The following is a 16,481-nucleotide window of genomic DNA, read 5'->3' as shown; positions in this document are numbered from 1 at the left end:
GCCATGCTGTGAAATCTGATAGGTTGGCACTTTTTGATAGTTTAAAATTTTTTCTACATGGTAAAGTTCCTGTTATTATTGTCGGTGATATTAACTGTATCCTGGAGAAGCAGGCCCGAGCTGGATCCACAGAGTCTAATGTGGACGCTACCGGAAGTTTGTGGAATCAAATTTTGCAGGACTTTGCTTTGCAGGACGCTGTCACCAGGAAACCAGGTCCATTTACGTACCATGCCGATGACGGAAGAACGGATTCTCGTCTGGACTTTTTCTTTTTTTCTATTTCAGCAATGAAATGTGTAGATTATGCGCAGGAGAGAGTGTGGTTTTCAGATCACGAGTGTTTGTTGGGGGTTTTTGTTATAAATAATTTCTTTTATGGTAGAGGGGTATGGAAGATGAATGTTAGTTTTCTGAGTGATGAAAGGGTAAAAACTAGGTTTGGGAAAAAATATGGGTTTTGGGTTAGGAAGAAAAGTTCTTTCTCTAATGTGTGTGAATGGTGGGTATGGGTGAAAAAAAAGATTGGTGGGTTTTTTAGACAGATAGGGTATAGAAGAGCGAGAAGGAAAAGATTGCAATATTCACGCTTTAATATGCGGATGACGTTCCTTCAACAATGTAAAAATTTGGGTATGGATGTAAGACACGATTTGGAAAAAACAAAAAAAGATATTAAGGAGTGGTTCCGAGAGAAAGGGAAAGAAATAATATTTAGGTCTAAGGTGGAGGTTAGAGATAATCACGAGAAGTGCACTAGATTTTTCTTTAAAAAAATGTGTGGTGGGAAAAGTGGTATGAATGTGTTATTGGATAAGGATGATAAAGAGGTGTTTGGTAAGGATGTGATTGATGTGGTGTCTGATTTTTATAAACAACTGTATGATGTGAAGAAGTGTGATCTGGGTGACGATGAGGAGTTTTTGGATATTGTGTGTAATTTTGTTCCTGAAAGTGAATGTGAGCTTTTGCTTGGTGAGATTATGGATGGTGAAGTAAAGGATGTGGTGGGAAGTATGGCCAAAAATAAGTCTCCAGGGATCGATGGAATACCAGCTGATTTCTATGGGAAATATTGGGATATAATTGGGAAGGATGTTATTGATGTTATGAGAGTGTTGTTTTCTGGGACGAATATGTGTGATGTGATGAAGAAGGGTATGGTAGTTCTGTTGCATAAAAAAGGAGATAAGAGACGGTTAGAAAATTGGCGACCAATCACTTTGCTGAATACGGATTATAAAATTTTTGCCAAGCTGATTGCGAATCGTATGAGAGATGTGATTGGGTGTGTAATTGATGAGGATCAGGTATGTGCGGTACCGAAAAGGAAATTGCATGAGAACGTGGCGTTGGTGCGGGACATGCTTGAGGATTGTAAGGGTCGGAATAAGAAGGTGATTGTGTGTGCGTTAGATTTTGAGAAAGCGTTTGATCGTGTGGCGCATGTGTTTTTGTTCAAAGTGTTAGAGAGAATGGGTTTTCCGGTTCAGTTTGTGAGTTTGTTGAAGAAATTATACGCGAATGCAAAGAGTTGTGTGCAGGTGAATGGGTTTTTTTCAGAATCATTTAGTATTATGTCTGGTGTGCGACAGGGTTGTCCGTTGTCTCCCATCCTATTTATTTGTGCGATTGAACCATTGTTGCAAATGATTAGAAATGATAAGGTTGTGAAAGGTTTGGTGGTGCCCGGGTGTGATGGAAAGCGTGTGAAAGCTTTGGGATATATGGATGATATTTGTGTATTGTGTGATTCAGTGTATGATATGTCCAGAGTGAAGTTGATTGTAAATATATTTTGTATTGCGTCTGCTTTTAAAATAAATTGGGGTAAGAGCAAATTTAAATTTTTTTTCAGTAATGAGCGAGTGTGTGATTCTGATATGGAACAGGTGAATGGTGTTGAAAATTTTGGGTATTGTGTTTGATGATGAGCTGAAAGGGAAAGAAAGTTGGGATGAGTTAGGTGGTAGGATTGTGCGAAAGTTGGAAATGTGGAGAATGAGGGATCTTTCTTTTTCGGGGAAGGTTTTAATTGTCAAAAGTATTATTCTACCTATGATTTTATATGTTGCTCTGGTTTTTCCTCCTGCTGTTGCTATGTTAAAAAAAGTGAATAGAGTTTTGTTCCTTTTTCTATGGGGGAGCGGGATTGAGAAGGCAAGGAGAGAAATTCTAATGAAAAGCAGACGTAATGGAGGCCTTGATTTCCCAAATTTGGAGATTTTCATTGGAATTAATTGTGTACGTTTTTTTGTAGAGCTTTTATTTAAGGAATCCAAGGCTTCCAGAATGTCTAAATATCTAGCTGGAACGGTGATTCAGCGTCTAAGTTGGGAAAAACGAAATTTATGTAAACCAATTGCTTTCCAGTGCACGGGGTGGTATTTGTATGTAGAAAAATTTATCAAAAAGTTCCAGCTAGAGGATGTAAGAATGGAGAGATTTTTGAGAGAAAAGAATGTTGTGAGAAGTATGTGTATGAATAATGTGATGTGTTCTGTAAATGGTTTGAATTCGATGGAGTCTAAGTCTGTGTGGAAGAAGATTGTTACGTATGATGTGTCAAATAAGCAGAAAGATTTATTATGGATGTCGGTACATGGAGTGTTGCCTGTAAGGAGTGTTCAGAAAAGAAGAGGTTTGGTTGCATCTGAAAGGTGTCCGAGAGAAGGTTGTGGGGATGATGAGGATGTGAGTCATGTGTTTTGGTCGTGTAAGCATGCAAAGGATGTTTGGAAAAAGTTGAGTGGGTTGTGCGAAGAATTGACTGGTTTGAAGAGTTTGACGTATGAAATTGTCTTGTTTGGTTTGTGTAGTTTGGGTAGTAAAAAGGATAGAGTGTTGTGGATTTTTTTGACTTGTGTGAAAGAGGTATTGTGGAATACGAGGAATTTGAATGTGTATAAAAGAGAAGTATTTGAGATGGAGGATGTGGTTAGTATGGTATTGGCTAAATTGTATTTTTATTATAAATGGGATCTAGAAAGAGGTATGGATGCGGAAGGGATATGGCGAATGTTAAAATGGAGGTATTTAGTTTGAGGAATTTTGTTTGATTTATCTTGTATTTGATGGAAAAATAAAATAATGAACCAGAGTGATGAGATTTTTTGAAAAATAGAGAGGTGGTTTGAACAACTACAGTTCTCGGTTTTATTCAAAAAAACCTGAATGGTTTAATAAAAAAAAAAAAAAAAAAAAAAAAAAAAATCTGTTCTTATCAGTTTAATATCTGATACGTCCCCTATCTGGGGACCATATATTAAATGGATTTTTAGAACAGGGAGATGGAAATAGAGCTTGCTCTGTCCACTCCACGCATTGACCTGGTATTGCAGTATTTCCAGGACCGGTGCACCCTTCCCTTATGTGTTGACTAAAATCAGATTCCAAAAGTGTTTTTTCTCTTTGCCATTGTTTCTGTCTTTCTGAAGGGATCTCCCCTTTTAATCCCATTATTTCAACACCTGTTGGACAATGCATTTGTACAGTCATGTGTGATAATGAGCTCATTTATTAAATGCAATTAATGAATACATTGCCACCTCTTGTTGTGTGTGTGTGTGTGTGTGTCTTCTGTGTTTCTGTGTTTCCGGCATTTCACATTGGAACAGCTCATTCACCTTCCTTGTCTTCTCTCCGCCCTCCCTCCCTCCCTCCTAGGTAAGTTAAAGAGCTGCACCTGAGCCAGCCACTGATTGATGCAGCACCACAGTCAAATAGTGGAGTGGAGTGGAGTAGGGGAACAGCAAACAGCCATTAAAGCAGCCAGCCGCCTACCCGCCACAATGGACCTACCTGTGTACACTAGGTGGATGTGATGGAATGTACTGTCGTCCCTACATTTCAAGAAGAAGTAAGAATTGCAGTTGCAACAAACCCTTGCTTGCCTACAAAGAGAGCAGCAATTTGGATTTGTTACTATGTTACCTGGAAGAATAACAAACTGTGCAAGGATGGAGGTTGTAGGAGCAAAGAGAAGTTGTCTGTAAAGTTGGTGGATGCCTATTTTCCATTTTGCAGTCCCTTGTCTCCCTCTTGTGGCCTCCTGGAGGCAAATAAATGTGCAAAAAAAAGACAGCCTGGCGGCCGGCTGTTGCAGTGTTGCCCTCTCAGGCAACACTGAGTGACTGACTGAGCCTCACAGTCTTATATAAAGTTCAGACGGAACTTTGCACGTGTCATAGTGGAGCCCTCAGGATTCCAGAGCCAGCTTTCTGACATCATAATGGGGCCTGCCTCAGAGATAAAAGCCTGGGCCCAGGCAGTGTTGTTCAGTGCTGCTCAGCAGGCAGCACAGGACTGGATTAAAGCTGATACAAGGTGTGAAGGAACAAGGGGTGGCTGTGGGCATGCACTTGCTGCCGCTGCCAGTGTTTATCTGCATGGCAGGAGGGCATTTGGGCGTTGCCAGGAAGGCGTTTTTATGTAGATTCCTCCTCTTTCAGCACTGCATTGTGGTGCAAGCAAAAGAAGCAAATCCTGTCTGGCTTCCTCTCCGGCCTTTATTCACCTCCCGCTTAGTAGCTGTAAATGTGTGTGAGCCTGCAGGGCCCCATGGAATTGCCTAGGAGTAGGCTGAATCGCTGCAAGGGGTGAACAGCAGTATGGGACAGGCTCGGGCAAGGCAAGGGCCGCTCGGGTTATCGCTTCTCGGCCTTTTGGCTAAGATCAAGTGTAGTATCTGTTCTTATCAGTTTAATATCTGATACGTCCCCTATCTGGGGACCATATATTAAATGGATTTTTAGAACAGGGAGATGGAAATAGAGCTTGCTCTGTCCACTCCACGCATTGACCTGGTATTGCAGTATTTCCAGGACCGGTGCACCCTTCCCTTATGTGTTGACTAAAATCAGATTCCAAAAGTGCTATTTGTGTTTGCTATTGTTTTTGTCTTTCTGATGGGATCTCCCCTTTTAATCCCATTATTTCAACACCTGTTGGACAATGCATTTGTACAGTCATGTGTGATAATGAGCTCATTTATTAAATGCAATTAAAGAATACATTGCCACCTCTTGTTGTGTGTGTGTGTGTCTTCTGTGTTTCTGTGTTTCCGGCATTTCACATTGGAACAGCTCATTCACCTTCCTTGTCTTCTCTCCGCCCTCCCTTTTAGGTAGGTTAAAGAGCTGCACCTGAGCCAGCCACTGATTGATTGATTGATGCAGCACCACAGTCAAATAGTGGAGTGGAGTAGGGGGAACAGCAAACAGCCATTAAAGCAGCCCGCCCGCCACAATGGACCTACCTGTGTACACTAGATGGATGTGATGGAATGTACTGTCGTCCCTACATTTCCAAGAAGAAGTAAGAATTGCAGTTGCAACAAAGCCTTGCTTGCCTACAAAGAGAGCAGCAATTTGGATTTGTTACTATGTTACCTAGAAGAATAACAAACTGTGCAAGGATGGAGGTTGTAGGAGCAAGGAGAACAAGTTGTCTGTAAAGTTGGTGGATGCCTATTTTCCATTTTGCAGTCCCTTGTCTCCCTCTTGTGGCCTCCTGGAGGCAAATAAATGTGCAAAAAAAAGACAGCCTGGCGGCCGGCTGTTGCAGTGTTGCCCTCTCAGGCAACACTGAGTGACTGACTGAGCCTCACCGTCTTATATAAAGTTCAGACGGAACTTTGCACGTGTCATAGTGGAGCCCTCAGGATTCCAGAGCCAGCTTTCTGACATCATAATGGGGCCTGCCTCAGAGATAAAAGCCTGGGCCCAGGCAGTGTTGTTCAGTGCTGCTCAGCAGGCAGCACAGGACTGGATTAAAGCTGATACAAGGTGTGAAGGAACAAGGGGTGGCTGTGGGCATGCACTTGCTGCCGCTGCCAGTGTTTATCTGCATGGCAGGAGGGCATTTGGGCGTTGCCAGGAAGGCGTTTTTATGTAGATTCCTCCTCTTTCAGCACTGCATTGTGGTGCAAGCAAAAGAAGCAAATCCTGTCTGGCTTCCTCTCCGGCCTTTATTCACCTCCCGCTTAGTAGCTGTAAATGTGTGTGAGCCTGCAGGGCCCCATGGAATTGCCTAGGAGTAGGCTGAATCGCTGCAAGGGGTGAACAGCAGTATGGGACAGGCTCGGGCAAGGCAAGGGCCGCTCGGGTTATCGCTTCTCGGCCTTTTGGCAAGATCAGGTGTAGTATTTCTGCATCTGGTTTTGTTGGGAGGTGTCCGGGGTACCCTGCTCCTTGGCCTTGGGGGATCGTCTCTTTTCACAGAGAGACTTCACCCCCTTGCTGCTATTTGGGGAGTGGGCTTAGCCCCCGGACAACGAGTTGCGATCGCGCCTTACCCAAGAGGTCAACCGGCCTTGAGGCGTTTTTCTAAGAGCGTTCCGAGGGCGTTTATCGGGCTTCGTAGGTGTCTGGGGTACCCTAATCCTTGGCCTTGGGGGAGGGTTCCACTTAATTGTGGAATCTGAGCCCTTGCTGCTATAAGGGACAGGCTTAGCCCCCAGGCACTGAAAATGCCATATACATTTGGATTTGCATCCGGGGACACCCGGTTGCGCCAGTCCGTCCGCATCGAGGTGGAAGAAGGCCATCGCCAGCGGAAGAACCTTCGCTTCATTGTGGAGGTGATTCTGCTGGACTTCCTGGGGCTCAAGCGGGCGGACATCCTGTGTCTCAACGACCAGGAAAGCCGCGGTCGGTACACCGTATCCTTTACGGCCGCGGCATGTTGCGACAACATGCACAAAAGATTGTCTGATGCGGACCAGAGTGAGGAGCGGCTAAATGGACTGAACTTTTTATTCCTCTACGGGGAGGAAGAAGTCCCGCTCGTGATGTGCATGTTCAGTCCATTTGTCTCAGAGTGTGACATTGAAACCTTCCTCAGTCGTTACTGCAGGGAGGTCCGCTTCTCACATAAAATCTTGAACACCCAGAGCTTCTGGAATGGCAAAAGAAAATATTGGGTGAAGTTCCGCCAGGATCCCAATGGCATTGGAGGCTTACATCACCCACCCCAGAACTTTGCCATTGGGAAGAATCGAGGATTCCTATTTTACCCCCAGATGCCAATAGCCTGCCGGAACTGCTTGAGATATGGCCACACCAGAGAACATTGTGACCGGCCCCATGTGGTGCAGTGTAACAGGTGTGGCCAGGTTGGACACGTAGCGGCAAAATGCAGTTCCGAGGTGTTGTGCAATCTGTGCGGCATGACTGGGCATGCTTTTAAAGATTGCCCCCGCAGAGCGAAATCTGGGCCACCCAGACCAGGGCCAGAGCGGCAGTTTGCAACATGTGCAGACGCCGCTGGTAATGCCCCAAAACGAGCATTGACGACTGAGGGGTCCAGGCCAAAGTCCTTCACAGCTCCATCGGGGGGCCCACCGATGTCAGCCTCGAGGGACGGCCATAGGGATTCCACCGGGTCCAGGCAGAGCAGGAGGAATTCTGACTCTGCTGGACATAAGTTGACCGGCACCTCTGCAAACAGGTCCTCTGCTCCGCCTGCAGTGGACCCTGTTGAGGCAGTGGTTAGCGACAGGCGTCGTGGCTCCGTAGGTTCTGCAGTAGGACCTGACGCCTGTCCCAAGAGTGTGGGCATGGAGCGGAGACACTCTGTGTCAGACGAGGGCTCCATTAAGAAAACCCTAAAATATGCTGGATTGGAGCCTCGTTTTGACCATTTCCGGTCAACGGGGGGGTCGGAGCAAAGTTCCTCCACTGCGGTTGTGGAGGGGCTTGCGATGAAGGCTCCCCGTAAGCAGGCAAAGGTTGCCAAGAGCGATGGGACCTCACAGGCCCCTGTGCAGCTGCCCAGGAAGGACATCAGCGATATCTTCAGCCAGGGGCCAGAGATGGGTGAGAGCGACTTCGAGGAGATGGATAGGAGCCATTCTGCAAAGAGACAGCGAGAGGAAGAGGAGTCCGGAGTTCGGAGGAAAGCTGCCTATCGGAGTTCGGATGAGAGCAGTGTGGGGGTTGGAGCCGCCCACGTATCTGGCTCTGACCCTACCAACATCCAAGATTTATTGACCCCTCAAAAAGGGGGTCCAGACTCGCAGCTGATCTCCGAGTACGACTCTTCTGGTTCGGACCCTGACCTCAACTAAGACTATGTTGGTTCCTATCAAAGTCGCCTCACTAAATGTGAGGTCCCTAAAGAGCCCTGTCCGCAGGACTGCTTTATTTTCATTTTTAGAGACTGTGGACTTTGACCTTTGCCTGCTTCAAGAATGTGGAATCCCTAATGACTTGGAATATCAAGATTTAAAGATGGACTGGAAACTAGGCCCCTCAGTCTGGTCTGGTGGAAATGACTGTCGCTCTGCGGGGGTTGGATTGCTCTGCCGAGGTCGTTTTATCTCCATCCAAACAGTGACTGAAATCATGCCCGGCAGAGCTATTTTAATACATTTGCTTTTTAATGGAACTTTAATTCGTGTTTTAAACGTTTATGCCCCTCCTACCAAACAGGAGAGGGCAGAACTATTAGAGATTTTACCATTGTTTTGTGTTGGGTCTACCCCCCTGCTGGTGGGTGGTGATTTTAACTGTGTGCGAGATGGAGAACACCGCCAGGGTGGGGATTTTAATCGAAAAATTGACCGTACTTCTTACCTGCTCAAGAATTTTATTGGTGATTTTAAATTGAAAGATTGCTGGAGGGAACTCTTGCCTGCGGACCCAGGCCCCACCTGGTCCAATGGAAGAGTGAGCTCCAGAATTGATTTTATTTTCACTTCTAATAGTTTTATTCCCAAAAAATGTTTGCTTTTAACAAATATTTTATCTGATCACAAGCTCCTTTCAGTGCACCTGGAGCTAGAGGGAGAGCAAAAAGCTTGTAGGGGTCCCTGGAGACTAAACACCACACTCCTGGAGGACCCCATCATTAAAGAGGAGTTTGTGCGGACCTACCAGTGTTGGCAGTCCCATAGAGCGCCCAGTCAGCCTATGCTACACTGGTGGGAGGGCATTAAACCCAAAATCAGAGCTTTTTTTATTCGAGCAGGTAAGAAGAAAGCAAAAGAGAAAAAACAATGGTTTTATGTTCTTAATAAACGTTTACATGTACTTTTTAAATTGAAGGAGATTGGTATGGATGTTGATGATGATATCTTAAATCTTAAAGCTGAAATAAAATATGCCATAGAAGAGAAAGGGAAACAAATAATTTTTAATTCACATGTAAAGCACCTCGAGGATGGCGAGAAGTGTTCCCGGTTCTTCTTCAAAAAGGTAATGGATAAACGAGATGTCATTTTAAACCTTGAAGGAGAAACCACTATGGTCGGCATTTTAAATTCTGCTTTTAATTTCTACCAATCTCTTTTTAACAAGAAAAATATTGATCCTTCCTTTTTAGAACATGTTCTTAATTCCCTTGATGCCAAGCTAGATATTTTAGACCAGGAAGTTTTATCCCGTAATATTACCTTGGAGGAACTTTTATTTGCTTTTAAAAGTTTTTCTAATGGGAAAGCTCCTGGGGAAGATGGTCTGCCCATCGAATTTTATCATGCTTTTTGGGAAATTTTAAAGAATGACATGTTTTTATTGTATAAGGAAGTTTTTATTACTGAAGAGCTGCCCCCTTCCTGGAGGAGGGGGATTGTGTCCTTAATTTTTAAAAAAGGTGAGAGGGACCAGTTAAAAAACTGGCGCCCTATTACTCTTTTAAACGTTGATTGTAAAATTTTAGCTAAACTAATAACAATCCGTTTTAAACCTTTTATTCATAAATTAATCCATCCAAACCAGGTATGTGGGGTACCTGGGAGGTCAATTACTGAGTCCCTGAATATTTTACGTGACATCATTTGGTATTTTAAAGAAAGGGGTCAAAGCCTTGCTATTTTATCCTTAGATTTCGAGAAGGCTTTTGACCGGGTCTCCCATGAATATCTTTTTATGGTTCTTAAAAAGATGGCTGTTCCTGAAATTATTTTAACACGTATTAAGCTTTTATATCGATCCTGTTTTAGCCAAATTTCTATCAACGGATTTTTAACTAAAGGTGTTCCTCTTTTATCAGGGGTGAAACAGGGGTGCCCGTTGTCTCCGCTCCTTTTTATTTGTGCCATAGAACCTCTGTTCACCCTAATAAGAGATGATAAAGTCATCAGAGGCGTGCCCATACCTGGAGGAAGGGGGAACCAGGTAAAAATCCTAGGCTATATGGATGACGCCACCGTCCTATGCCCAGACGCCGCTTCTATGAGACGGGCATTGAGGAACACCGGCTTTTTTTGTGAAGCCTCTGGTTTTAAATTAAACGTTGATAAGTGTGACTGTTTTTATACTGGTGTATGGGATTCCTCTGTGACACCAGGAGTTAACATGCAGCAGGATCAGATAAAAATTTTAGGAATTGTTTTTAATCAAGAAAACGATGGGAGACCCAATTGGGATTCAGTAATTGCCAAAATGGAAAAAAAGGTTTTAATGTGGAATTTGAGAAATCTCACCATGGAGGGAAAAGTTTTAATAATTAAATCTGTTTTATTACCCATAATGCTTTATGTAGCTATGGTTTTCCCTCCAACAATTTTATATATTAAAAAAGTGACCAGGATCTGTTTTATGTTTTTATGGGGTTCCAAAATGGAAAAACTAAAACGTGATTTTATGTACAGATGTAAGGACAATGGCGGGAGAGATGTTCCTAACCTTTTTAACTTCTTTTACATTAAATACTTTTGCTTCTGTTTTAAAATGTATAATTCTGATGGTATTTTTAGCTACTTTTTAAAGTACGCTACGGGCATGATTTTTAAACGATGGTTTCGTGTCCCTTTGAATTCTCCTGTGCTTCTGTGTCCCCCAAAACAATATGCGGTGCTCGAAAAAACTGTCAGGCTCCTAGGTCTCCAAGAATTGGAGCCTGACATATTGGGGGACCAGAAAAAAGTGTCACTCTCCTGTAGGCGGCAGGAGGATACACTGGCAGTTTCAAATTTCTCACAGGCAAGGTCCAAGGTGGTGTGGCGGAACGTTTTCGGGAAATTTATGGCAAATGTGCACAAGGACCTTGCCTGGGCAATCGTTCACCAGTGCCTCCCTACTCGTGAATTCCAGCATAGGCGAGGACTGGTGGCGAGAGCCAAGTGCCCGAGAGACAGGTGTGGTGACGACGAGACGATAATGCACCTGTTTTGGAACTGCCCATATGCACAGGAGGTTTGGAGGAAGGTAGGCCCATTGCTGAAATGGGCCTGCGGTCTTAAAGATCTTAAATTTGAATACGTGTTTTATGGTCTTTTTAACTGCCCAAGTTTTAAACAGCAAATGGTCTGTTGGATCATTTTAAACTGTTTTAAGAATGCCATTTGGAAGGTTAGGAACATTCTGCTTTTTAAACATGATTTTATTGACGTTAAAAATTGTGTGAAATATGCCCTAAGTGAAATGTATATTTATTATCTTAGGGACAAAAAGCAGCTAGGGGTAAAAGAAGCAACATCCATGTGGTGTTTGCAAATGTGGAATACCATAACATTGTAAATAAAAATGGTTTTATTCTTTTATGTCTTTTATGCCCTGTATAAATTTTATCCTGCTATTGTTCTGTACTTTTATTATAACATCTGTATTAATGGTCTTATTATTATTACTTTTGTATTCATTTAAATGTATGAATATTCATGTATTATGCTGTTGATTTTATCTTGTGGTTTCAATTTTAAAAAAAAGTCTGTAAAATATATTATTTTTGCCAATAAAAAACTTTGTTGAAACCTTATCTGTTCTTATCAGTTTAATATCTGATACGTCCCCTATCTGGGGACCATATATTAAATGGATTTTTAGAACAGGGAGATGGAAATAGAGCTTGCTCTGTCCACTCCACGCATTGACCTGGTATTGCAGTATTTCCAGGACCGGTGCACCCTTCCCTTATGTGTTGACTAAAATCAGATTCCAAAAGTGTTTTTTCTCTTTGCCATTGTTTCTGTCTTTCTGAAGGGATCTCCCCTTTTAATCCCATTATTTCAACACCTGTTGGACAATGCATTTGTACAGTCATGTGTGATAATGAGCTCATTTATTAAATGCAATTAATGAATACATTGCCACCTCTTGTTGTGTGTGTGTGTGTGTGTGTCTTCTGTGTTTCTGTGTTTCCGGCATTTCACATTGGAACAGCTCATTCACCTTCCTTGTCTTCTCTCCGCCCTCCCTCCCTCCCTCCTAGGTAAGTTAAAGAGCTGCACCTGAGCCAGCCACTGATTGATGCAGCACCACAGTCAAATAGTGGAGTGGAGTGGAGTAGGGGAACAGCAAACAGCCATTAAAGCAGCCAGCCGCCTACCCGCCACAATGGACCTACCTGTGTACACTAGGTGGATGTGATGGAATGTACTGTCGTCCCTACATTTCAAGAAGAAGTAAGAATTGCAGTTGCAACAAACCCTTGCTTGCCTACAAAGAGAGCAGCAATTTGGATTTGTTACTATGTTACCTGGAAGAATAACAAACTGTGCAAGGATGGAGGTTGTAGGAGCAAAGAGAAGTTGTCTGTAAAGTTGGTGGATGCCTATTTTCCATTTTGCAGTCCCTTGTCTCCCTCTTGTGGCCTCCTGGAGGCAAATAAATGTGCAAAAAAAAGACAGCCTGGCGGCCGGCTGTTGCAGTGTTGCCCTCTCAGGCAACACTGAGTGACTGACTGAGCCTCACAGTCTTATATAAAGTTCAGACGGAACTTTGCACGTGTCATAGTGGAGCCCTCAGGATTCCAGAGCCAGCTTTCTGACATCATAATGGGGCCTGCCTCAGAGATAAAAGCCTGGGCCCAGGCAGTGTTGTTCAGTGCTGCTCAGCAGGCAGCACAGGACTGGATTAAAGCTGATACAAGGTGTGAAGGAACAAGGGGTGGCTGTGGGCATGCACTTGCTGCCGCTGCCAGTGTTTATCTGCATGGCAGGAGGGCATTTGGGCGTTGCCAGGAAGGCGTTTTTATGTAGATTCCTCCTCTTTCAGCACTGCATTGTGGTGCAAGCAAAAGAAGCAAATCCTGTCTGGCTTCCTCTCCGGCCTTTATTCACCTCCCGCTTAGTAGCTGTAAATGTGTGTGAGCCTGCAGGGCCCCATGGAATTGCCTAGGAGTAGGCTGAATCGCTGCAAGGGGTGAACAGCAGTATGGGACAGGCTCGGGCAAGGCAAGGGCCGCTCGGGTTATCGCTTCTCGGCCTTTTGGCTAAGATCAAGTGTAGTACCTGCTCAAGCTGAGGTTAGTAATCATCCCTGCCGGTGGTACGTGGGCCATCGTAGGGGGATGACAGAACGCCGAGGTGAGGGCAGGGAACCACAACGGTCATCGCTCTGGTGTACGCATTTGGTTTAAAGGTACCATTTGTAGGTGACCAGGCGACCGCCGGATCGAGGTCATTAGGCCGGGTAGTTTGGAAGCCCGAGTTGCTATGTGCCCCAGGGCTGGTGACCCTGGGGTGCCCTAACTCACTGGGGGTGGGATCCCACTGAGTGAAGGCACACTTGCACGCACTCTCTTTCACGCTATATGAGCACACACCTTTATTCTCCCGGCCTTCTGGCTGGGAGATGAGGAATTTTTTTATACCTGGCGGATGTCCAGGCTGTATCACAGCGCACATCCACTTATTTAATTTTGTTTTTCACTGTGTGTTTGTCACGTTTGTCACAAGGATTTTGGGATGCGGTGCCCTTTTGGGACCCTCCTGAGGTCTAGGGGGAAAATGTGTGGCCTTCTGGTTCCTTTTTCCCCTGCAACCCGGCCTCCCTTCTTCGGAGGGGAGGTGCAACTAGGATGCAGGCTCCTAGGTGGACACTGGGGTGGCAGCCCAGGTAGAAGCCTAGGAGTGTGTTTGGGTCTCCCTAAGCTTCGGCGAGGGGGGACCATCGATCCTTGATCCTCTAGGCCTATGGTTTGGAGGGTCAGGGAATGGTTATGCGGGGCCTCTCTCTTTTAAGAGAAGGGCTGCGATAGACCGCATCCTTGTGCACTTTTTGTGTGGCACCTCTGCACTTTTTATGCACTTGGGTGATAGAAAGCACGACTCGGGCTTTAAAAAAAAAAAAAAAAAAAAAAAAAATCTGTTCTTATCAGTTTAATATCTGATACGTCCCCTATCTGGGGACCATATATTAAATGGATTTTTAGAACAGGGAGATGGAAATAGAGCTTGCTCTGTCCACTCCACGCATTGACCTGGTATTGCAGTATTTCCAGGACCGGTGCACCCTTCCCTTATGTGTTGACTAAAATCAGATTCCAAAAGTGCTATTTGTGTTTGCTATTGTTTTTGTCTTTCTGATGGGATCTCCCCTTTTAATCCCATTATTTCAACACCTGTTGGACAATGCATTTGTACAGTCATGTGTGATAATGAGCTCATTTATTAAATGCAATTAAAGAATACATTGCCACCTCTTGTTGTGTGTGTGTGTGTCTTCTGTGTTTCTGTGTTTCCGGCATTTCACATTGGAACAGCTCATTCACCTTCCTTGTCTTCTCTCCGCCCTCCCTTTTAGGTAGGTTAAAGAGCTGCACCTGAGCCAGCCACTGATTGATTGATTGATGCAGCACCACAGTCAAATAGTGGAGTGGAGTAGGGGGAACAGCAAACAGCCATTAAAGCAGCCCGCCCGCCACAATGGACCTACCTGTGTACACTAGATGGATGTGATGGAATGTACTGTCGTCCCTACATTTCCAAGAAGAAGTAAGAATTGCAGTTGCAACAAAGCCTTGCTTGCCTACAAAGAGAGCAGCAATTTGGATTTGTTACTATGTTACCTAGAAGAATAACAAACTGTGCAAGGATGGAGGTTGTAGGAGCAAGGAGAACAAGTTGTCTGTAAAGTTGGTGGATGCCTATTTTCCATTTTGCAGTCCCTTGTCTCCCTCTTGTGGCCTCCTGGAGGCAAATAAATGTGCAAAAAAAAGACAGCCTGGCGGCCGGCTGTTGCAGTGTTGCCCTCTCAGGCAACACTGAGTGACTGACTGAGCCTCACCGTCTTATATAAAGTTCAGACGGAACTTTGCACGTGTCATAGTGGAGCCCTCAGGATTCCAGAGCCAGCTTTCTGACATCATAATGGGGCCTGCCTCAGAGATAAAAGCCTGGGCCCAGGCAGTGTTGTTCAGTGCTGCTCAGCAGGCAGCACAGGACTGGATTAAAGCTGATACAAGGTGTGAAGGAACAAGGGGTGGCTGTGGGCATGCACTTGCTGCCGCTGCCAGTGTTTATCTGCATGGCAGGAGGGCATTTGGGCGTTGCCAGGAAGGCGTTTTTATGTAGATTCCTCCTCTTTCAGCACTGCATTGTGGTGCAAGCAAAAGAAGCAAATCCTGTCTGGCTTCCTCTCCGGCCTTTATTCACCTCCCTCCCGCTTAGTAGCTGTAAATGTGTGTGAGCCTGCAGGGCCCCATGGAATTGCCTAGGAGTAGGCTGAATCAATCGCTGCAAGGGGTGAACAGCAGTATGGGACAGGCTCGGGCAAGGCAAGGGCCGCTCGGGTTATCGCTTCTCGGCCTTCTGGCTAAGATCAATTGGATTTATCCAGGAGACTTGTCAGGAGGTGCTTCCGGTACCCTTTCTCTCGGCCTGGGGGGATCGTCTGGGTTCATAGCCCAGACTTCACCCCCCTGTCGCTATTGGGAGAAAGGCCTAGTCCGGGAGCAACGGGAAGGGATCCCCAGGCAATCGGCCTGTTTCCTGCCAGACGGGAGAGATGCCAGCCAGGATTTCGTACGCATCGGGTGAGGCCCGGATGAAGAATACTATTCGTATTGAAGTGGAGGAAAGACACAGACCAAAGAAGAACTTGGAATTTATCGCCAGAGAAGTGCTTTTGGGTTCGCTTGGTCTACATCACAGGGATATTTTTTGCTTCCAGGACAACGAAGCCAAAGGAACCCACACCATCACCTTCCAGGATCTCGGGTGCTGCCAGAACGTCGTAAAGAAGGTAAACGAACTAATGTATGATGAAAAGTTTGATGGACTAGAGTTCGTATTACTTTTTGCCTATGATGAGATCCCTCTGGTAGTCTATCTCTACAATCCCCATGTAGAGACTGATGATATAACCACTTACCTTCAGAGATATTGTGATGACGTAAAATTTATGAACAAAATTAATAATGCTGTTGGATTTTGGGGAGGCAAGCGAAAATTTTTGGTCCGCTTAAAAAAAGACCCAGAGGGAATCGGAGGCATGCAGCACCCACCCTCTACCGTAGTTATTGGGAAAAGCAGAGGTTATATATTTTACCCGGGTATGCCCACATATTGCCGGCAGTGTGGACGCTTTGGACATACCCAGGTTTCCTGCAAAGATGAGAAGTTGGATAGGTGCAATAATTGTGGCCAATACGGACATCAAATGAAGAGTTGCCCCAAAGAGAGACTGTGCAATTTATGTGGGGGCAAGGGCCACATGTTCAGGGATTGCCCCAGCAGAGCCAGGAATCGTACCTACGCTGACACGGTGAAGAGTTTTGTGAAATCCACACCTGGGTCAGAGCCAAAGCGATCTTCA

At 44.9% G+C, this 16,481-nt stretch overlaps 2 non-coding genes and 3 pseudogenes across 2 annotated transcripts; all 5 read left to right on the top strand.

The window, feature by feature from the left end:
* The first annotated feature begins 3,149 nt into the window (after positions 1–3,149).
* LOC142721895 (U2 spliceosomal RNA) lies at positions 3,150–3,366 on the top strand (annotated as a pseudogene).
* Positions 3,367–4,648: 1,282 nt separating this feature from the next.
* Positions 4,649–4,839, top strand: LOC142721872 (U2 spliceosomal RNA). The gene has a single exon (XR_012874229.1). It is a non-coding gene; the product is annotated as a U2 spliceosomal RNA (small nuclear RNA).
* A 6,822-nt stretch (positions 4,840–11,661) lies between these two features.
* Positions 11,662–11,853, top strand: LOC142721871 (U2 spliceosomal RNA). The gene has a single exon (XR_012874228.1). It is a non-coding gene; the product is annotated as a U2 spliceosomal RNA (small nuclear RNA).
* A 1,282-nt stretch (positions 11,854–13,135) lies between these two features.
* Positions 13,136–13,205, top strand: LOC142721850 (U2 spliceosomal RNA; annotated as a pseudogene).
* A 755-nt stretch (positions 13,206–13,960) lies between these two features.
* Positions 13,961–14,182, top strand: LOC142721826 (U2 spliceosomal RNA; annotated as a pseudogene).
* Positions 14,183–16,481: the final 2,299 nt, after the last annotated feature.

This window comes from Rhinoderma darwinii, unplaced genomic scaffold (assembly GCF_050947455.1).
Source record: "Rhinoderma darwinii isolate aRhiDar2 unplaced genomic scaffold, aRhiDar2.hap1 Scaffold_523, whole genome shotgun sequence".
Lineage (NCBI taxonomy): Eukaryota > Metazoa > Chordata > Amphibia > Anura > Rhinodermatidae > Rhinoderma > Rhinoderma darwinii.
This window is presented reverse-complemented; position numbering and strand designations above follow the sequence as displayed.